The sequence below is a fragment of the Polypterus senegalus genome, chromosome 3, assembly GCF_016835505.1.
Source record: "Polypterus senegalus isolate Bchr_013 chromosome 3, ASM1683550v1, whole genome shotgun sequence".
Lineage (NCBI taxonomy): Eukaryota > Metazoa > Chordata > Cladistia > Polypteriformes > Polypteridae > Polypterus > Polypterus senegalus.
The window spans coordinates 93,025,150-93,048,451 of NC_053156.1; the positions used below are offsets into that span (position 1 = coordinate 93,025,150).

The following is a 23,302-nucleotide window of genomic DNA, read 5'->3' on the forward strand; positions in this document are numbered from 1 at the left end:
TGCCTGTCTAATTGGAACGCAACTCAGTTTTGAAAATCAGGTGTTATTTTTCATTGGACAGACAGAGCATTTCGCAGGGTGGGCACGGCTTGTCTCTGGGGGGCAGTGCCCACCCCAGCCACCCCGTGGTCACGCCTCCGGGCGGATGCTAGGAAGAGGGCTTTGTTGTTGCACTGTTAGGGAGTAGAGGGACAGCGCATTTTCTCCACGTTGCAACCGGACGCACCTATACCTGTATATGCAGCAGCAAAGGCAGCATTAGCGGCATATTTCAGCTCTGGTCGCAGTGTCCTTGTGCATCGTTTTCATTTTCGTCAACGAGCACAACAGCCGGGTGAGTCGATAACTCAGTACGTCTCTGCTTTACATGAACTGGCATTGTAATTTTGGAACCCTGCAAAACGAAATGATCCGCGATCAAATCATAGAGAAAACCAATTGCAATTAGCTGCGCGCTAGGTTACTGCTTGAACCCGATGACCTCACACTAGAGAAAACGGTGTCACTAGGAAAACAGATAAAAACCGCTGTCGCGGATGCGCAAAAGTTGCAAGGGCCGCCGGCGGAGACTTCAAATCAAATCCCTGTGCACAAAGTCACAGCTGCGACTACATCGCAACGTTGTTCAAACTGTGGGTCAAATCAGCATAATACGTGGGCAGCCACATGCCCTGCACAAGGCCAGCGATGCCGTCGCTGTAACAAACGTAATCGTTTCTCACGCTGGTGGCAGTCAGCTCTCGCACCTGTAACTGCACGTGAGCCTGCACCGGTGTATCGTGCTCACTCTCCAAAACCTATAAATTGGGTGCGGCAGAACACACCGTTCTTAAAACAATGCATCTGCATGGTGGGTGGTGTGGAAATCCTACTCCTACTAGATACTGGCGCTAGAGTGTCTCTTTTAAATAAAACCACGTTTGACAGGTTTTTTTCTCATGTACCTGTTAAACCTGCAGCAGTACAACTCACTGGCTATGATCAGTCTCCTATAAATGTCCTGGGTACAGTTACTTTGTGAGTTACAAAGATAGAACCACTTCAGCAGTGTCTTTCCACATCACAACAGGTGGAGCTAACATCATAGGGCTTGATCTTTTCCTTGCTTTAAGCTTTACAGTATCAGACTTTGAGGGTTGCCAAATTTTGCAAGTTGTGGACTCCTGGCTACAGAGGTTTCCAGCCTTATTCACAGGTCTTGGCTGCATCACTGGCTTTGTCCACAAGCCGACAATTAACCCAGATATAGCCCCAGTGATTCAGCCCCTTCGTCGAATTCCGCTGGCACTACATGAGGAGGCTCTGCGGAGTTGGAAAGGTTGCAGGAGGCTGGCCTCATTGAGCCAGTTGATGCTTCACTTTGGATATCAAATCTTGTTATGGCACAGAAAAAGAATGGCAAAATTCGATTGTGTGTGTGGATTTGAGGGAAGTTTATAAAGCCATAATTCCTGATAAATATCCATTGCCTACAACAGAGGAGCTCACAGTGCAGTTTCAGGGCTCAGCCGTTTTCACTAAATTGGACCTGGCACAGGGTTATTTACAGGTGTTATTACATGCTGCTAGTCGGGATTTGACTGCTTTTGTTTCTCACTTGGGGGTTTTCAGGTTGACACAGATGGCTTTTGGATTAAGCTCAGCTCCAAGCTGTTTCCAAAAGATCATGTCACTACTACTGGCAAACATTCCTGGTGTGTCGATATATTTAGATGACATTGTGGTACATGGCCCCACACAAGAACTACATGATATTCGTTTGCAGCAGGTACTGCACCAACTGGAGCAAAGCCAGGACACCTTAAATGTTGAAAAGTGTATTTTTAGCGCTCCAGAAATTGACTTTGTGGGGCACAAACTTACGTGCAATGGCATCCAGCCCTTGCTGTCTAATGTGGATGCTATACTAGCCTTGCCGGAGCCTAAATCAACTACCGACTTGGCTTCATTTTTGGGTATGGCAAATTACTACCTTCATTTTCTACCACATTATGCTGATAAAACAGCACCATTGAGGGCCCTTTTGAAAAAGGATGCTACATGGGTTTGGACTGCTGCTTGTACACAGGCAATTCATGACATCAAACAACAGCTCACAAGGCCACCGACACTAGCTCATTTCAGCCTAGCTGCCCCCACTCTGGTCACATGTGATGCCTCAGCTGTGGCATTGGGTGCTGTTCTATCCCAGATAATTGATGGTGTGGAGCGCCCAGTTGCTTTTGCCTCCCGTGCCCTCACAGAAGTACTCTGCGGGAGAGACAGAAGCGCTGGCTTGCTTGTGGGCCTGTGAACGTTGGCATATTTATCTTTATGGCTGGCATTTTACCTTGCGCACTGACTGCCAGGCATTATCCGCTCTTCTGAGCAAGGAGGGTTCAGGTCACAAGCCACTCCAGCTCCTCTGGTGGGCAGATCGGTTAAACCAGTATAACTTTAAACTACAGTTCACACCTGAGGGCTGTTCCACGAAGCGAGCTAACCTCAAAATCCAGGTTTATTTCGTTAATCCCGTCTTAATTTCTCGAAATTCGGTTCCACGAACGAGGCTAACCTGAAGCTCCGCTTAATTACTATGCCAACATATGCTCTTGGACAAGCCTGCTCCGTGGCAGGTTAGTAGTGAAGCTTAGCTTAGCTTGATGAATATGATTGGACAAGCCATGTGATGTCACAGCACGATATTCTGCGGGGCTGGGATTATTCTGCTGCTGTTCACTACCTCTTTCGCACACATCGACCCTCCAATATAAAATTATTACAGATTACATGCAGGCGATTCTAATTACTTAGAAAGTATAAAATGACAAGGAGTGCATTGAAGGCTTTTACATGAATAACCATGGCGTGCCCATTTATTCATAATCCAGTTGATGATCATAATCCAGCTCATTCGTAGAGCTTTAAGGCAACAGGTTCCACAATTACTTCGGCCCAGGATAGATCCGTTGCATTTTTGGATGATTATTTATACGCGCGCTATAGATTTAGTAGACACAGTATTGCATATTTGTGTCAGTTATTGGAACCTTACATTTCTAAAAACACACGTCGCTCTAAAGCCCTTACGGTTGCACAGTCTTTGTGTATCGCTTTGCGTTATTTTGCCAGTGGTTCATTTCTGTACAGTGTGGGGGATGCTGAACATTTAAGCAAAGCTACAGTGTGCCGTGAAATCAGGAAGGTTTGCGTTGCATTAAAGTCCTTTTTAAATATATTCATTACCTTTCCTGGCCACTGAGGAATTCTTGTCATTAAGGAAACTTTCTTTGGAATTAATGGTGCTTAATCTTTAAACATCTACTCATTTACAGCACATAAATCATTACCTGATAAGTAACTGAATTTAATTTGTCAGGCTTTCCTAACGTCATTGGAGCCATTGACTGTACACACGTGAGGATAAAGGCTCCAGCAGGTCCAACAGAGCCTGATTACATAAACCGCAAATCATATCACAGTATTAATGTACAGGTAAGTACTGATAATATCTCACATTTATATACAAGAGGTGAAAGTGTAGTCGTCCAACATTAGCAATGTATGTCATTACCATTTCCTAAAATGTTTCAGATGGTATGCACTGCTGAACATCTAATTTCAAACATTGTGGCAAAATGGCCAGGATCAGTACATGATGCCAGAATTTTTCATGAGTCTTCACTGGCTCAAAGCCTCAGACAAGGCAAGTCAACTAAAATTCACAAATATACTATAGTTTATTATACTACAGTCTAATGTGTCTACTTTCCATTATAGGAATTTTTCCTGGTGTGCTGCTTGGTGACAGAGGATACCCATGTCTACCGTTTCTTCTCACACCATATACAGATCCTGCAACACAAGCAGAAAGACATTTCAACCATGCCCATTGTAAGACAAGGGCACGCATTGAAATGACATTTGGACAGTTAAAATCCAGGTTTAACTGCCTGCGGCATCTCAGAGTTACACCAGACAGAGCGTGTGACATTGTAGTAGCCTGTGCAGTTTTGCATAATGTGGCAATACTGCAGCAGGAGCGTATGCCAATAATGACGCATTCTTCACTTGCTGCCAGGACCTTTTCGTTCCACTCATGTTGCTCCTGAAACCAAGCATTATTAATAATTATATTAATAATTACAATTATATATCACTTTTTATCCAAGATGAACCCATATAATTAACATGCTGTCCTGTTTATCAATGTGTTAAAATAACCTTAAAGTACCTTACAACTGGTAACAAAATGCATATGTAAAAGGAAATTTTAATGACTATACATTTTGAAGGCTTGAAACTGTTCTCATTTAGTTGTTAAATAGTTTGACATCCTTAACACAAAAGTTACTAAAATCATGTTCTTACGCATTTAACCTGTCAGCTGTTTTCTGCCATGCAGCCTCACGAGCTTTGATAATACAGCTCGTGTTCCCCTTTCTAGTTATTATAGCTTTGTAGTCCTCATAGGTTTGTAATAATAATTCTTGCTCCGACTGCGAAAAAAACGCAGCTCTTTCCTTAGTTTCCATTCTTACTTATCCAGCATCGATTAACAAGGCTGCCTTTTATATCGCGTGGACGCGCACGAGCCTCGCTTATCAAGCTTGGCTTGAATTAGCGGAGATTAAATACACCTGAATTTTGTTTGTGGAACTCAGTGAGCCTGAAGTGAACTGTTAGGCTAACTCAAGCGAGGCTATTGCAAATAATCCTCGATTTTATAAGCTCGCTTCGTGGAACAGCCCCCTGGCTATGAAAATACAGTTGCTGATTTACTTTCTAGGGCTGTTTCCGTATCCCTGCCTGTGGGTGTGGTCTCAGAGGAGGAGAGTGCCCGGATTCACATGCTTCAGGAAGCACTTAAGGGCACAGTAGCCATGGAGGAACTACGTCAGGCCTCCTGTGAAGATGAACTACTCTGTCTGATACGAAAATATATTGTGGAGGGATGGCCAAAAGTTGTGGAGCCAGCACTTCTTCCCTTTTATCAGGTGCAAGATGAACTTTCTTGTTGGGACGAAGTATGTGTAGCAAGGGGCCACCAAACCTTAATCCCTGAATCTCTCCGGGCAAGAGTACTCCACATGGCCCATGAGGGCCATTTGGGGATTGTGAAAGTAAAACAACGCTGCAGGGACACGGTCTGGTGGCCAAACATTGACCGTAATGTGGAACTGCTGGTAAAAGACTGCTCAGCGTGTTTAGCGAGTGGCAAGACACTGAGCCCCACACCAGCTCCTTTGAGACCTGTGGCATGGCCGGCATTCCCTTGGGAACATTCAGAAATAGATATTTGTGGGGAACTCCATGGGGCTCCGGCTCATGCAAGGTACCTTTTGGTTGTGCATGACTTGTATTCAAAATGGCCTGAGGCCATCATGCTGAGCTCCACCACAATACACTCTATCATACGCTCCCTAAGCTACCTATTCAGTCAGTGGGGTTTGCCAAGTGTTATTACAACAGACAATGGACCCCAGTTTTCATCAGCAGTGTTTACTTCTTTTCTCAAAGACAATGGTATTAAACACACCAAAACAGCAGTGTATCACCCTGAAGCTAATGGTGGGGTGGAACGCCTGAATCGTAGACTGAAAGAGGGCATCAGAGCATGCTTAATGGAAGGAAGGATTTTTGATGATGCCCTCCACCTAACTCTGCTGCACACACAAGCTTCCCTGCATGCTACTACAGGTGTCTCCCCTGCTTCTTTAATGATAGACCGGGAACTAAAATTGCCTTTAACGCGACTAGCACCAAAATCCAAACCTGGTTATAGGGCACAGGTGCCCACAAAAGCAGCTCAAAAGGTATTACAGTCACAATATCAAATGAAACATAATTAGGACAGGGCCAAACATGCAAAGTCACCCAGACTGGCTGTTTCAGATTGGGTAAGGGTAAAGCATGCAAATCGCAAGAACAAGCTACAGTCTTACTGGTCAGATCCCATTCAAATTCTAAGGCAACTGGGTCCTTCCACTTTCCAGCTTACAGATGGGTCACGTTGGCATGCTAATCATCTGTGTGCAGTGCCACCACCTTCATCAGCCAGCACTACACTTTCGGAGACTTCGGTCCTCACTTGGCAGTGCCCCACAACAGAAGCTACATCTTTGGGGTTATCTTCCCAGATTCTTCCTGTTTCTTCACAAACTTATCATCGACCGAAAAAGGGCACAGGTTCCCCCGCATTGGCTCAGTGACTATGTAATGGAAGGTTAAGGAGGAAAGGGAGAAAAATGTTATGTCCAGAATTGAACCCTGTGTTTCTTTAAGAGTTTGTACATAGTTGATTTACTAAAAGACAAGGCAGGATGGGAATAAAGAGGGTGTGGTGAACTGGTGGTTTGTGGGAACAAGAAGGTTGAAATAAAAAAAAAAAAAGAAAACATTTGAGCAAAATGTGTGTGACAAGTTTTTGTGTCTGGATACAACACCTGTGTTGGCTGGGATTGGCTCCAGCAGACCCCCGTGACCCTGTAGTTAGGATATAGCAGGTTGGATAATGGATGGATTGATAAATATAATTTAAATTGGATGGAGTTTAGAAATCGGGAAAAGACAGATGAATCTAAGCATGAGTTTAACCATAGCAACTGGAGTAGCAAAGATTTTGTTTCAATGTCAAGTAGTTCTTGCCGTTAGTGACCAAGAACATTTCCATGAATAATAGAAAGAGATGTGAGTGTAGTCTTTAATTATATTTCCTCTCAGTTTCCTGAACTGTGATGTATAGAGGACCTCAATGGATTCCAGTTTCAGGCCTACAATCTTTTTTGAATAACAGACTGCAATTTATGTTTTGAGTGAGATTATGTATTGCCATACCAGGTGATTATGGAGAAAGTAAGCATACTTTAAATAGAATCCCAATAAAACTAAACAAGCTCTGATTAAGACAAGTTAAAGTTCTCAAGCTGATGGAGAAAAAACATCCACTGCTGAGCTTTTTTGATAAGACCAGTTATGTTTTAATCCCAGTTCAGACTGTGAGTGATAGTTGTGTCAAGAAATGTAAATAATTCCACCCTGTTCACAGTGACACCATATTAGGAACCATTTAAAGGCAAAAGAACCAATTTCATATACAAAGAGTTCTTCCCAGAATGAGATGGTTCTTTGTCAAGCAATGGTTCTATAAAAAAACCACACAAGTAAAGAACCAGTTCAGAACCACTATTTTTAAAATCACAGATGTAGTGGTTTTGAATTACTTGACCTGAAAGTGTTTAAACATAGGTTTAACTTTTTTCATATTTTGGTATCCATTCCTTTACTTGAGGACAAAAAAACACATAGCAAATTTTGCTACAAAGGATGTAGCTCAATGATATCAAATAACATTATAAGAAAAGAAAAACAAATTAGAAATAGGTAAATCCTGGTGGATTTGATGTGGTGGGTCTTGGAAAGTTGGAGAATCGACTTATGTTGCAGCTTTACAGGCAGCTGCACAGTACTTTGATTAGAGAAGATCAACTGTTATTTATCTGTTTCTTCTGTTTGCACTTGAAAGAGGTAAATACTGTATATCTCTTCGGGAGTTTAATTAATTGGGTTATAAATTAATCCAAAGGATCAATCAAAAACCTAAAATATGAAAAGGAAAAAATATGGTTAAGGTTATTTCCATGCTGAACAGGAAGCAAGGTAAGAGACACAACATTTTGACTGTAGTGCCTTCATCAGGTATGCAACTAAAAGGAAAAGATCAGGTAGCATATATAGGAGGGGAAGAAGAGAACACGCCCAGGCAACGTTATATTTTGAATTTTAATTCTTTTTTAGGTTGTCTCATGTGTCTTGAGTGCACCGCACCTTGCTCCAGTTGCCAGGGTTACCCTTCCCGTCATTGAGGGAATGTGGCACCCAGGTCCGTTAACCTGTTGGCCATTGTGGGTTTCAAATAGCCACTAACTACACCGTATCTTTATCCAATCTGGATAATAAAAGCTTTTGCTAAACCAATTGTTAATATTTCTTTGTTTTTTAGATTTGACATCTTAAGTTCCTGGCTTTCATTTGGTCCTGCTTACCTTGATTTTCGTCTTACTATTTGGCTTCCTTATTTTGGCACTTATCAGTCTCTATGTTTTAAACACTTTTCTGTTTTGTGTCTTTCTCTTGGTTTGCTCTTAAAAAATCTTTTTGGTTTATTCACACAACAGGCAGATTAGAAAGAGAACAGGTAAGAGTTGGTGAGCAAAGCTGCCATTAGATACAATGAAGGGAAAGATTAAAAAGTTAGTTGGTCATTAAGACCTTAAGAAATATGTGATCACTAGATGAGAATGAGCTTAGCTTCTTTTTTTTTGGAAAAGTGTCTTTGAAGTCCTGTGAAAGAACACAGAGAGATCTGTGTGGCTTTGATAAAGAGATGTGAAGTGTTTTACAATAGTCTGAGTAAGGTGTTTAATCTTAACAGCTTGAACGTTTCTCCTGAAATGGTCTGACAGCCATCTCTCTGTTTCACCTATGTAGATGGCTGAACACTTCCTACAATAAAAGCAGTAAATACAATTTTTAGACTGGAAAGAGGCCAGTTGTTTAATGTTGAATTTACCAGAGGGAACAGATACAAGGGGATTGTTGGTCTCATATTTGTAGGTAACACAGAGACTGCTATTACAGCTCAAAACACCTGGGGCCTCATGTATAATGGCATGCGTATAACTCGCACTATAACATGGCGTAAGCACAAAAGCCGAAATGTGCTTACGCACAGAAAAGAATCTGTGCGTACTCCAACTTCCACGTTCTTCCACTACATAAATCCCGGTAAGCGTGAAAAGTAGCGCTCGTGCACGCGCTTTATGTAATGCCCCAATTCCTCCCAGAATTATGCCTCTTTGAATATGCAAATAAATATAAATCGCCCTTAAGCTCAGCCTTCTGGGAAAAGACAATGGGAAAAGCACGGGGGAAAATATAAGAATTTCAGCGAATACCAAGTGGAGGCAAAGGAAAAACATACTATTTGTTTAATTAAACCGTGGTATAATCAACAAAAGGAAGTTGATCGAGTGGCATAACGTTTTGGAGAAACTGGAAAGCTCACGTTCACAAAGTCGCACAGTGCCGGAAATAAAAAAGAAGTCACATATCAAAGTCGCCGTGAAAAGGCGAGTTGTGGCCCACTGTCTGAGTGTCATATGAAAGCTTATTAGGGTACAAAGAAAAAAGGCACACAGTGGGGAAAAAGCACGAAATGTCAACTTCAATCTCGAAATTTCCACTTTAATCACGTAGTTTATTTTGTCATTAAAGTAGAACATCATAAACTTCATCTTAATATCATTTAATTAACCAGTTTCTCAAATCACATCGTAATTAAAGTAGCACGTTAAATGCTTTGTTTTGTATTTGATCTTCTTTGTGCTCTGTGTGTGAATCACTACTTGCTTCTTAAACCGGCTCTCTTCCTCTGACAGGACAGAGAATCCATTACATTTGTTATATTACAGCTCTCTGAATAACTAAAATACTGAGATGTATACGTGATATCATTTTCATGATGATAGGAGTTAAAGCACGTTATTAAACATGGGAACACGGCGCAGTGATTGTGTGCGACCTTCGATGAAATTATTTATTGCAGCAGTACTCATGGGCGGCTCTAGGCACAGAAAGAATCGGTGGCTCCTTCGCCCGCCAATGTCAATATGTTATCTTATGCACGGTGGGTGGCCACGTCCGTTGCGGACACTGCATAGCCGCCTCGTGCTCATTGCACAAGAGGTTAACTTTTGTCGAAATTTGCCGCTGCGTTTTTAGCTGTGTCATTATTTTCTCTTTCTGTTTTATATTCAATATATATTAGCATGGCCACCCCTGTAGTCCTTGCTTTTCTTTCTCCAAGTAACCGATCTCCACACAATCAGCTCTGTAATAGATGTCAAGCCATCTGTAAGCTTAGAGCGGCAATTCTTCAAAACGTTTAAGGAACATTGAAATATCTTCGTAGTACATGTTTAATTATTCTATTCTTCACGCCAGTCTCAGTGAAGAATATAGATTATTTAAATGAAGTTAAAGTTTTATCTGTATAATATAAACATATTTTGCTGCATTTCATCATAAAAATGATATTGTCATCATATATAAATACGCGCTTTATAAAGTGTCTCAGATTGTGCAATATTATAACTGTAGTGCAAGTTTACAGTGAGGTAATTGTACTTATAAGTACAAACAGTTCTACAAGGAGCACTTGATTGAGTGCGTTTAAAGTTCTTGGGATGAAACTGTTTCTGATCTGCGAGGTCAGTACAGGAAAGGCTTTGAAAGGTTTTGCTGTGGCTGAGATAGCGTGTGCTTGAAGCTGTATACCAATAATTCTTTTTCCGATCAGCTGCTGCTGTGATTCACACTCAGATACAGTGATATAAATATTCCGAGTGGTGCAGTGAGACTAATATGGAAAAAGATGATCTACTGTGGCACCTCCTAACAGGAGGAGCTGAAAGAGGAAGAAGGTGCAGTTAGAGTAACAACGCTAAAGCAGTTATGGTATTTGAAATACTATGGCTATTCCCTGGACTATTATATTGTCACAAGTTAATTACAATCAGATGCATTACACTAATAAACAATATGCGGTTAGTTTCAGTGTATTTATAAAGCTGCGTCAGGAAAATAAGGAGTAACCACACAGGAACAGTAGCATTGCTTTGATGCTGGGTGCCGCCAGTCTGCAAAACCGAGAGAACTTGCGTACGACAAGGCATGAGATACAGTTGAAAAGTGCATGGCTTTACGCCAAGTGTAGGTTTTATACATCGCAATTTGAACGTGAAAAAGTTCTTACGCAACATTTTTGTGCATACGCACTGTTTATACATGAGGCCCCTGGTGAGGAATGTGACTCTACTCCGTAAAGTGAAGTGCGAACGAAAAGTTTGCATAGGTTAGATGATCAATGAAAGAAGATCAAAGGAGGGTTAGGAAAAAAATGCTCCTGTGGAAGGATCAGGCTGCAAAATGGAGGAATTTTGTTTATGACCTGTGGGAGATACAGATTGTTAGGCTGGAATTAGCGGACCAGTTGGATGCAGGTTTCATTATTGGGATTCCTCCTAGAGTGTATGCTACAAGGTCTACTCTTAGCTTGATTGAGATCCCTGTCTACAATATCCCTGTCCTCTATCAATGAAGAAGCTCATTATTCCGAAAGCTTCATTGCAGAACTCATCCTCATCATTGCAGCAACTACATTTTGATTGTTTTTTTAACCAACTGTAGATGTGTTTTGATGACCTATAGAAAAAAAACCTCTACCTACCACATATTCAGATAAGGAGACTGACTGTAACTTCTAGAACAACAGTGATAACAGTCAAGTCTAAATGTATTTTTGTTAACTGAAATTAAAACATACGCTTGAAATATAGTATGTGAAATAAGCTTGTGCAGGAGAAAGTGTAAATGTTCTGGCAAACTAACAGGGATGGTTAGCGGTACCTTATCCGGACTGCATAGATATGTGAAGGCTGCCTGTCATGGCAATATGTTGCCTCAGACACTGGGTGGATTCCTACAGGCCTGCATGGGAATTGTAGTTTGAGTGGGCAGCATCAGTTTGGAACAATGGAGCAACTGTATGGAGTTCTTAAGGGGTGATTTCCATGCCTTTATCTGTCTAACTCGAGGTATGCCTGTGATACACCAGATGTTCTACATACAGTTCTGATCTCCATAGCAGATCTAGAAAAATTCCAGAGTAGAGTGACTAGGCTGAGAGGTATGAACTATGAGGTAAGATTAAATGAGCTGAACTTTTTCAGTTTAAGTAAATAGAGATTAGGAGTGGATATGATTGAAGTTTTTAAAATTAAGAAAGGAATTAGCACAAGGGATCCAGGGTTTTACTTTAAGTTGAGTTCAACAAGAACATGGAGCACAGCTCGAAAGCTGTTAGGTGATTATTTTGCACAAACGTTGGAAAGTTTTTCTTCACACAGAGAACCATAAACAAAATAAATAAAGAATCATGTTGTGAGGTAGAGGTCTTCAGACCTCAACTTGATGTTATTTTGGAGAAAGTAGATGGATAGGATTGGCAAACTTTGTTGTTCTTAATGGCTTGTTCTCAACAAAATTTTTCAAATGTTCTGCTGGAAAGGAGAAAATGGTATTAACGTGAAAAATGAAACCTGTGTTGTGCATGTAATAAAAAAAAAAGCAGAAGAGTCTATCTGGACCAGAGATTTGTTTGTCATAGTAATTGTACACACGACAATAGAACTACAACAAATACATTGGTGTATTGAATTGTAACTACAAATACCGGAGTCCCTTGACAAGAGATTTAGAAATTGCTAAGCTAAAACACTTTTGACAGACATTATGCCATACTTTGTATTGACAAGACTGTAATCAGCAAGTGACAGCATACCAGACTGGGTTTTCAAGATGTGGTGTTCAAGCTTTCATTAAATAAATTTGAGGAAAATGGGCAAGCTGATGGCCCAACCCTGGGTCTATAAGGTCACCTCCTTAGCATCCTTGGCATTAACCCAGAGGGCAACCGAAGCTCAGAATTCTTTAAATTACAATTAACCCTGAGTTAGACTTGGGGTGATATGTAATGATCCATTTTTACATTGTTAAGTCTGAATAACTCTAATGAGAGTATTTGCTATCATCTGTTGAATAAAATAACTATGCCGAAAGAAATCATGACTATTTCTATGCATTTTGTCACTCAAAGATAATTAATTATTATTCATTGTTCAGTGGGGTGAAGCCTTCAACCAAAAACACAATAGCATGTAAACAATAAGCTTTAAAGCCAGTTTCTGAACAAACTGAAACTGAGCCATTAGTTGAACCAAGTGATGGTGATAATAACATGAAATGGCCATCAAATATTGACACAAATAGTGAAACAGATGCACATGGCAATGTAGAACTCAACCAAAGTAATATGCACCTATCTAGTGAATTGAATTGCTTGAAGGTTCATCGTTATGCAAATAGATGTGTGGCAAAAAAAAATGACTGCGATCAAGCAGAAAGACAAGAAAGATGTTAGCCCCCTCAGCACTGTTTACAATGCAGCAATTGTTGTTTGTGTCAGGGCAAATGTGTAAGTCACTAAGCCTTGTATTATGGTAGCCTACAATAATACAAAGACAATATCGATTGTGTGAATCAGGCTCTGACATTCTACCCTCTCATGAGCAAACAACAGAAAAAATATAAGCCAATTGCACAAAGAAAAAGCTTGTACTGTCCTGATTGCAACATTGGTGACAGTTTCAAAACATATTACATGAAAGCTGTGTAGTAAACCTGCATCAGTACAGCAGTGGACACTAGACATACTGTACCTTTCCTATTGCATTTATTTTGACATTTTAACATGTACATGTTTCCATTACACATAATAACTTCTTTTCTTGGTGAAAAAAATTCAGTATTTTTGATCTTGTTTTTCCAGGGGGGGTAAACATAATGCTAAGGAGGGTGCGGGAGCGAAGAAAATCCAGTGAAATGTTTGCTCTAAATTTGACTCAGAAGTACATGCTTCAACCAAGTGAATCTCTACAGAAATGGTCTTTTGTGGTAGTTTAGGCAGTTGCAGGTAAGAAACAATTCTTCAGGAAAGACAGCAAGCAGGAGAGACTGCAGTACATAAAAGACCATAAAGTATGGAGTGGCAATTAGAGGCAAAAAGACTTACAGATCGATTAGCCCAACTTTGAAATTTGTGGTTTACAAAGGTGCTAAGTATTGTCAGAAGCAGAGTTGGAGAGAAACACATGGGTGCCTGTCTGCAGCATTCTGTGAAACACAATGGCTGCTTTTTCATGGTTTTTGGGTGCACAATACAAAAGTCTAGTCAGAATGCATGGGGTGATTACTACTGAGAAATATAATTTTGGGAGAGTTACAATAACGTAATGTTTCAGAGTGATAACTATACTGAACCTAATTAGCAGTTACTTAGAGCAGAAGTCTGCAAATAGAACACCAACAGCAGTAGATCAGAGCATAAGTGAAACTGTGTGAGATTACTTGGACAGGCCATAGAACAAAATGCAGCTAAACTCCAAACAAGAGTTATAACAAATGCTGCAAGAAGAAAAATCTATTGCAGGACTACTTTCAACAGAGCCAACCCTAATCATTTTGGAACCATAGGCAAGGTTCTGCTCAGGGCCCTCACTGGCACAATGCAAATATTGATATTTATTTTTTCCATCGAGATGGTCCACCTTTGAGGTCTAGCTAAAACAAACAAAAAAAAAAAAAGCTATAAAGCTTTTGCAGATGTCCAAAGAAAGCAATGGCATCTCTTGAGCTTTTGGCTGTATTTGCTTCCACTAAATTTAGAATGTAGGTAGCACATGGCACAAAGAGAGCCTAGGAATTTTTTGCACCAGTCTGGCTTGCACACATATGTGCATTCCCTTCATGTTGGCATCAGTCATATAACTGCCCTCTGCAATCATCAATAGGATTTTTTAGTTCCTCGAGTCTGTTTTGGACAAGAAAAGCCGAAATTTCTCCTGATGTCTCTGTTGCTGGAAGGAATCCCATAAAGTACTTTTTATCCTGGGTACTTCCTCCAGTGTGAAAGTTCTTAAACTTAGTGAAGTTTGCTCCTTATAGTTACCATCAAATCCTGCAATCCAAAATAATGGAGTAATAGTTGTACTGCTTGATTTCACTTATTATACAGTATGCTCAAGCACCTTCTCATTAATGGAATTAATGAGCTCATTTTGAATTGTCCTGTCAAGGTAGCTTGTATGGGTGTTGGTGACACTCTTGATGTATTCTATGCTGTTTTATAACAGGATCAAATTTAGCAAGGAGTTCAATTTCTTTCAAAAAGTTGCCATTGTTTGGCTGGTGCAGAGTGTTCTTAAACCCCTCAAAGCAAGATTTCTCCCTTTCAGAGAGAGACGTATTGCCACTAAACAATTAAGAACCTCACGCCATTGCCTTCCCTCAGCCTCCAAGAGTGCCATTTCTTCTTTATCAGTTTTTGAGCTACTTTTAAGGCGCAATTCTAACTCCTTCCATTCTTGTCAAGCAGTATGCTTTAAGTGTTCTGGATGATTTTCATAATCACTATCAAGTTAATAAATCCCCAGAGAGTCAATTTGTAGCTCTTGGATGAAAATTAATTGCATCTCATTTGATTTTTGAGTATGTGAGACAGCTTCTTTTAATTTTTTATTCCTGATTAACTAATGTTCTATAAAATAATGTTGATAGCAGCTACCGCCATGCTCTGTTTTTGGTGAAGTGAAACTATCCTTAATCTGAAAGGCTCCTCTCATGAAAGAACTCACATCTAATAGAATCAGACAGGAGAGCAGAAGGATCTAGTGGTGGTGCAGCAAGATGTTGTCTTTCTTCTGATACGCTTGTCTCAACAGCTGGCAATCCTGGTGAATGAGTCAGTGGTTGGCTGGCACCAGAGAGTGCTTGCATCTGATGGTGGGAAGAGGGTAGTTGACTGGTACCACAAACTGCTGGCATAGAGTGTGGTTTATGGGAGAAGAGGCAGAGTGACCACTAGCTTCCAAATGATTGAGTCTCACAAGATGGAGATGTGGGTGACTGCAGGGACTCAGGAGAAGCAAAGAGGGGAGCTTGAAAATATTTCAGTAGTGCACCTGCAAGGGCGATGTTCAGATGGGAAATAAAATAATTTCAGCCTGTTTACATAAATATAGTTATAATGTGACAAATTACCACAATTTTAAATTATAAAGCTTTCCTGTGAAATAAATATAATAGTTTTAAACTATTAATGCAACAGTGAGTTGAAATGAATAAAAAATAGCAAAACTAAATAGAAAGATAATTAAGTGAGAATAAATCTGCGTACTAATTAATATTTCATTTAATAATTCACTACCAATAAATGTTAGAAAACACAATGTGCTGTGTTCGCCGGTGACCTTGTCCACTGAATATCTCCTGGAAGTTCACTGTGTGGTCAGCTTAGACAACACTTTTTCCTAGCGCTCCATGATGCTTTGCAAAGCCAGCAGGACATCACAGAAATGTAGCAGTCATGTGCAGAACTTTGTAAGATCGTTACCAATTTTCTTTGTGCATACACGTTGTCAGGACCTAATCAACTCTGCATGCCTTTAAAAAAAAAATTAAAAAAAAAAAAGCTATATAAACACTACAGTGCTACAGTGCAATACTGCATAGTTAATTTTCATGCATAATTAGCCATGTGCCGCAACTACCCAGTTAAAGCAGCCCACCCCCTCTCCATTCTCTCATTAAATAACAAGGCAGACTCTGTGAAATAACAATAATGAAAGAGGTATTACTATTTTAAAGGCGTTTCTTTCTCCTTGATGGAAGAACAGAATTGTGAAGGATTTGCACAAATACATGGGAGATAAAAAAAGATGTACCCCAGACTGGAAACATGAGAGCGCAATGTTGGTAGTTTGTGGCCATTTCTTGAATTTTGTTTGCGGTTATCATTTGATTTGCATCTTTTGCTGTTCAAGACATGCTGCCACAGATCCTATTTTTGGCCACAGTGATTTCTTCTTGTGTTAATTAACATACTCAGGCGACAAGATGAGCAACTGTATTTGACATCCTCTCCTACTAGAAGTTGTGTAGTCTGACATTGGTGTTAAACGACATTGGAGTGGGACAAGATCGATGACATAGGCTCACCTGACAGGAAGGAAATGGAAACCAGTATGCATGTAAAGTGTGAGGAGAAGAGTAGGAATGAGCTTTACTTCTGGTTTAGTATACTGGAAGGGGGTCTAGTCATGCAAGGGGGTCTGTATTGTTGTTTAGAAAGGTGTAATGTTTATCAGTTTGTTGTGTGTTCTGGTTATTATTGTCTTTTTTTATATAACATTTTTCTATTTTAATGAAAAACTTGCCTGGCTTTGTCATCGGCTTGGGGTCTGCCTAACTGCACCCCAAGTGGTCCCAGGGAATATCTACAGCACCATTATGTAAACTCTAGGAATTCTCTAGTTTTATTGACAGCAGTAAATTGGCTGCTACCAAATTCCATCACTTGGGAGGTCATGTGATGTTAATTGCCAAAGAGTTCAGACTTAAAGATGACTTTCTGTTGTGACTGGAATCAAATTTCATAAAACATTTAGCTTTCAGTGGAAGCGTATTTACATTATATTTGCCTAAAAGTATGTGGACAGCCTTCCGAATTAGTAAGTTCAGGTGTTTCTGTCACACTCATTGTTAACAGGAGCACAAAATGAAGCCTGTAGCCAATCAGCCTCCATTGACAAACACAGGCAGTAGAATGGGTCGTACTGAAGAGCCCATTGAGTTTAAACATGGCAATGTCATAGGATGCCACCTTTACCATAAGTCAGTACATGAAATTTCTGGACAATTAGATCTGCCCCTCCCGACTGTAAGTGCTATTATTTAGAAGTGGGAGAGTTCAGGAGCAACAACAGCTCAGCCACAAAGTGGCAGACCATGCAAACTCACACAGCAGGGTCACTGAGGCCTGAAGCATATAGCACATGAAAATTGCCACTCCGCTATTGCATCACTCACAAAAGAGATCCAAACTGCACCAGAATTGTGTACCAGGAGCTTCATGAAATGAGTTTCCACAGCTGAGCACCTGCACATAAGCTTAAGATTACTATGCACAATGCCATGTGTCAGCTGGAGTGATGTAAAGCAGTGGAAATGTGTTCTTTGGATGATAAGTCACACTGAAAGTCTGACAGATGAATCTGTGGATGGCAGGAGAATGCTACCTTAAAGACTGCATGGTGCCTACTATAAAGTTTTGTAGAGGAGGTATAATGGTCTGGAGCTGTGTTTTGGGTTTGGGCCTGGCTCCTTGGCTTCAGTGAAGGGTCCTGTTAATGCTACAGCGTACAAAGACATTTTAATTAATTGTACACTTCCAACTTTGTGGCAACAGTTTAGGGAAGGCCCTTTTCTGTTCCAGCATAACTGTGCACAATACCAGGTCTATAAAGACATGGTTTGAAGTATTTGGTGTGGAGAAACTCAAGTGGTCTACAGAGAGCCCTGGCCGGAACTGTACCAAATTCTTCTCAATTAATTTAACCTCACAAATGCTTTTTTCATTTGATGGGCACAAAATCCCACAGCCACACTCCAAAATCATATGAAAAGCCTTCCCACAGGAGTGGAGGCTGTTAATGCCATAAAAGCAAAGCCAACTCTATATTAAAGCACATGGTTTTGGAATAGGATGTGCAGTAAGCTCATATAAGTGTAACGGTCATGTGTCCAGAAAATTTTCAATACATAGTGAATCTTGGTAAACCTGTGCATTTGACAGAAACATTTTCAAAATTAAACAATAAAAATAATTTCCTCAAAAGCAATAAATCATCCATCTTATTTTATCGGTACAGAAAGCTGGTGACAATCCCAATAGCACTGGGTTTCCACGTGGGAACTAATCACGAATGGGTCACTAGCTAATCACATATGGAGGAATGTTTTGGACAAAATAAAATAAAATAAATAAATGCGCAAATAAATAAAAGTACTGTGAAATGTCAATGTCAATTTATTTATATAGCACATTTAAAACAACATAGTAATGCTGCGGCCAAAGTGCTTTACAATAATAGAATAAAAGAAAAAACAAAAACAATAAACAATATAACATAAATAGTAATAAAATATATGAATATAAAATAAGATAGATAATAAATAGAAATAATGTTATATGATCACAAAGAGAAAACCATCAGTATTACTGAAGGTCACTAAATGCAAGTGAAAAGAAGTGAGTTTTTAATCTTGTTTTGAACTGTTCAATTGTAGACGACTCCTTAATATGATGAGGTAGAGAGTTCCACAGGCGAAGGGCAGCAGCCACAAAGGCTCTGTCCCCCTTGGTTTTACATTTGGTACGAGGGACAACAAGAGACAACTGACCAGATGATCTAAGCACTCTGGATGGCTGGTGTAAAACACACAATTCAGATAAATAGGCAGGAGCAAGCCCATGTAAAGATTTAAAAACTAGCAGCAATTCGAAAACTGACAGGCAGCCAGTGTAAAGAAGCTAAAATAGGAGAAACAGAGTCCTACTCCCTTGCCCCAACCAGAAAGCGAGCGGCAGCATTTTGGACCAGCTGTAACCTGTGTATCAGAGATTTGCTAATCCCAGAATACAGCGAATTGCAATAATCGAGGCGAGAAAAAATAAAAGCATGAGTAGCTTTCTCAAGATCTTTAGAAGATAAAAAAGGCTTTATCTTACCTAATAGATGAAGTTGGAAAAAGCAACTCTTGACTACAGAATTTACTTGTTTCTCAAAAGAGAGGTTACTATCAAAGGTAACACCAAGATTGCGGACTTGAGGTTTGGAAAAGAATTCCAAGACCAATTTGAGCTTTAGCTGGTGGACCCACTATAAGCACCTCTGTTTTATTTTGATTTAGATCAAGAAAATTATTAGCCATCCAGGATCTTAGTTCAGACAGACAGTTGTGGAGTTGATTTGTTGCAGAATTGCAGATGGGAATATAAACCCGAGTATCATGAGCGCAGCAGTGAAAAGAAATGTTAAATTTCCTAAAAATCGCTCCAATAGGGTGAAGGTATATAGAGAATAAAATAGGACCCAAAATGGATCCCTGAGGAACACCATATTTAAGAGGAGCAGTAGATGAAAAAGGGGAATTTAAAGTCACTGAAAAGTTTCTACCAGTTAAATATGACCTGAACCAGTTAAGAGCAGCCCCTTTAATCCCAACAAGATGTTCGAGCCGCATCAGCAATATTTCATGGTCAATGGTGTCAAAGGCAGCGGACAGGTCAAGGAGGACAAGGACTGCCGCATCACCCGAGTCAGTAATAAGAGAGATGTCGTTGAACACTTTCAGGAGTGCCGTTTCAACACCATGATAACGCCTAAAACCAGATTGGTAGGTCTCAAATAAATTATTGGAGTTAAGGTGATTGACCAATTGATTATAAATATTTTTTTCTAGAATCTTAGCTAGAAGTTCATAGCCAGTTTGAACAATGCCACGGCGGATAGTATCAATTTTGCTGACAAAGAATGATAGAAACTGCTCACACGAATGAACAGTGCTATTTAATCCCATCATAGAATGAGGGTTAATGGCCGCATTAATTAGTTAAATAAAACCCTAGGATTGTTTGAATGGCAGGATGCTAAATCGGTAAAGAAGTCATGTTTCGATTTCTTAACTTCAGCCTGGAAATTGAAAAGAGAAGGCCTGAAAATCTGTTTAGAGACAGTCAGTCCATCTTTTTTCCAACGCAGTTCGACAGGCGCGGCGCTGTGATCGCGTAGTTTCATTTAGCAAGGGAGCAGGTCTTACCTTATTACTGCGTATCTTGGGCGGAGGAATTAAATTTTACGACAGAGTCATCGATATCATTATTTTGTGACCGAGAGAGTGAGTTGCCGTATGCTGTATAAAATAGAGATAAAAAGTCTTTGACCAAAGGTTTCGATTGACAACAAACGTGAATGTTGAAATCACCAACAATAAATATTTTGTCATGGGAGAGGGTGATATCAGCCAGGAGATCAGAGAATTCAGAAATGAAAGTATCATTAATTACAGGAGTTCTATAAACCACGGCAAACAACAAAGCTGCACACTTCGAAAAGCTGAAGTTTAAAGCTGCTAAACGGACCCCTTGTAAGGCTCCGACACAAGAACATACTTTTAAAAACAGTGGCAATGCCCCACCACGACGAGTCAAACGAGGAGAGTTTAAAAATGAATAACCTGATGGAACCAAGTCAGTAGAACATGAAGAGTCACCATTTAAAATCCAAGTCCCAGTGATGAAGAAGAAATCCAGATTTTTTGATGTAATAAAGTCTTGCAGAATAAAAGTTTTATTAGACACTGATCTCACGATTAGGAGAGCAGCCTTGATAGAAGTAGAAGAGCTCGTTGCAGGATGAGCACGGGTGAGAGTGCGAAGATTAGCAGCATTTACTGTCCGATTGAACACCGAGGAAAAGTGATGCTGTCTTGAAATGGACAAATTAAATCCGGTGTCCAGCGCCCATGAATTAGTGATGGATTCCTGAGCAGGAGAAGATGGGTCATAGACAACTCGCAGGCATCGGGAAACAAAGCTCTGGGACTTGAGTCGGCGTTGTTTAACAGCAATTCCGGCTCTTTCCCCACGACGGCGGCGGGTACGTTTGCGTCTCCGAGGGGCATTCAACTCACTGATACAGGTAAACACCGGCGTCCAGGTGAAGAAGTCAGGAGATAAATAAAACAAAGGTGGAGGTTCACAAAAAATCAAATCAGAAGATGAAAATTGAGAGGAAAGTAGGCCAGAAAATATGTTTAGTGAAGACTCCCGACCATAGGACAGTAATCGTTGGGATGAAATAAAACATAAAAACAAAGTTAAAACATAGACTAGAGAGACGAGCGGACGGCCAGCCACACCAGTCGGCGCCATTGTAAATTGTATTAAATTGTGAACATAAATAAATAAACGTGTCATGAAATGAGAGCATAAATAAATAAATGTGTCACGGCATATGTTTTTTGTTGCTTATTTATTTATTTCATTTTGTCCGTAACATTCCTGCAAACCATCATGAAATAAAACTGTCACTTTCACTCGTCAAAGTTGAGAGGGTGGGCTCTAACACGTCCTCTAGTTACTGATTGGTGAATCGATAGCACAAGAATTAATTAGAAAAATGCTTGCTACTGCCGATGAAATGGATTCTGACGAAGATATGTATTTCAGAGAGAGAATTGAAGATTTATCGGAAGAAATTACAATGTTGGCACATTGTATTGAAAAAGTAGCTGCGAATATGTACCTGACTTTATACTCGAAAAAACAAGGGTCAAATACTCAGTTCAAAATATTAGTTGGAGCTGCTTTGTGCATTCCATGTCAAAGTACCTAAACTAATACAGCCGTTGCAGCTCACCGTATATCAAACAAGGCTCATTCGCCTTGTGATCGTCTTCCCCGATACACCATATAGATCTGCAATCTGTCTGTTCTATTGACTCAGATGGAATGTCAAAGGATGGACGTCCAGAGTAGGGAACTGCGTCACCTGAACTGGAGTGTAGTCGAGTCCGTTCCACCTGTTCTTCGATAATTTCAAAAATAGCTTCATCTATATCAGAGTCTAAAAGGGCTGCCAACATTTTAATTTCTTCCGATAAATCTTCAATTCTCTCTCTGAAATATATAATATCTTCGGCAGAATCCATTTCATCGGCAGTAGCAAGCATTTTTCTAATTAATTCTTGTGCTATCGATTCACCAATCAGTAACTAGAGGACGTGTTAGAGCCCACCCTCTCAACTTTGACGAGTGAAAGTGACAGTTTTATTTCAAGTCGTATTTCATGATGGTTTGCAAGAATGTTACGGACAAAATGAAATAAATAAATAAGCAACAAAAAACATATTTCGTGACACATTTATTTATTTATGCTCTCATTTCATGACACGTTTATTTATTTATGCTCACATTTCACAGTACTTTTATTTATTTACGCATTTATTTATTTAATTTTGTCCGAAATATTCCTCCATAATCACAGGGCGATTCCTGTATATATCTATACTCGCCCATATGAAGGAAATTTAAAGTGAGAATGTGAGAGGAAAACCCAAGTGCATTGTGAAAAAAATCAACACAAGCAAGGGGAGAACATGCAAACTCCACACAGATTCTGACTGAGAATGGATTCATTCAGACTAAGAAATAAAAAGGTGTAGTGCAGCCAAGCTAAGAACTGCACCACCAAATTATGAACCAAAACATTTTAATTTCTTCATTCACTTCTCACATTTACAAGTTCAGATTTTTCCCAGGAAGATATCTGACTAAAAAAGTTCTGTGCTGTCAGTAGAGTTATGGTTTTATAGGAGGCATTTTAATAATAATAATAATTCTTTCTTTACATTTATATATTGCTTTTCTCACTACTCATTCAGTTAAACTGTAACTGGACAATAAAGTCAAAGGTAGAGGGCGTAGAGCTGAGGTTTAGTTGTGATTATGCAACTTGGCAGCATTACGTGTTAGGCTGATAATGTCTTTTTATGTAGTTCAGAGCAGGATCTGAAGAAGAGGACTCATGATTATTTTCAAGTAAGTGGAAATAGCTAACTTCTGAACTTTATTGAGGCAAAGAACCTAAAAAATTCCTGAAAATTGCTTTTTGTGCCTCTGTGAACACCATTTTATTTATGTATTCATTTTTTTCTTGTTGAATTATCATATGTGGAGGAAATGATTCCTTTACTGGAGCTAGTTTCATCTTCACTGTTTTAGGAGAAAACAATAGTGGCA

The 23,302-nt window shown here is 39.9% G+C and overlaps 1 protein-coding gene across 3 annotated transcripts in view; it reads left to right on the top strand.

The window, feature by feature from the left end:
• Positions 1-201: 201 nt before the first annotated feature.
• LOC120525377 (amine sulfotransferase-like) overlaps positions 202-23,302 on the top strand; it is a 51,731-nt gene continuing 28,630 nt past the window's right edge. The window contains exon 1 of one of the 3 annotated variants that reach the window (XM_039747611.1): positions 202-334. The gene's annotated coding sequence lies outside the window, so the exon portion shown is untranslated. Of the gene's footprint in view, positions 335-21,040; positions 21,201-23,008; positions 23,102-23,302 lie in introns of those variants that run through there. The other 2 variants (XM_039747612.1, XM_039747608.1) reach the window with 2 other exon arrangements.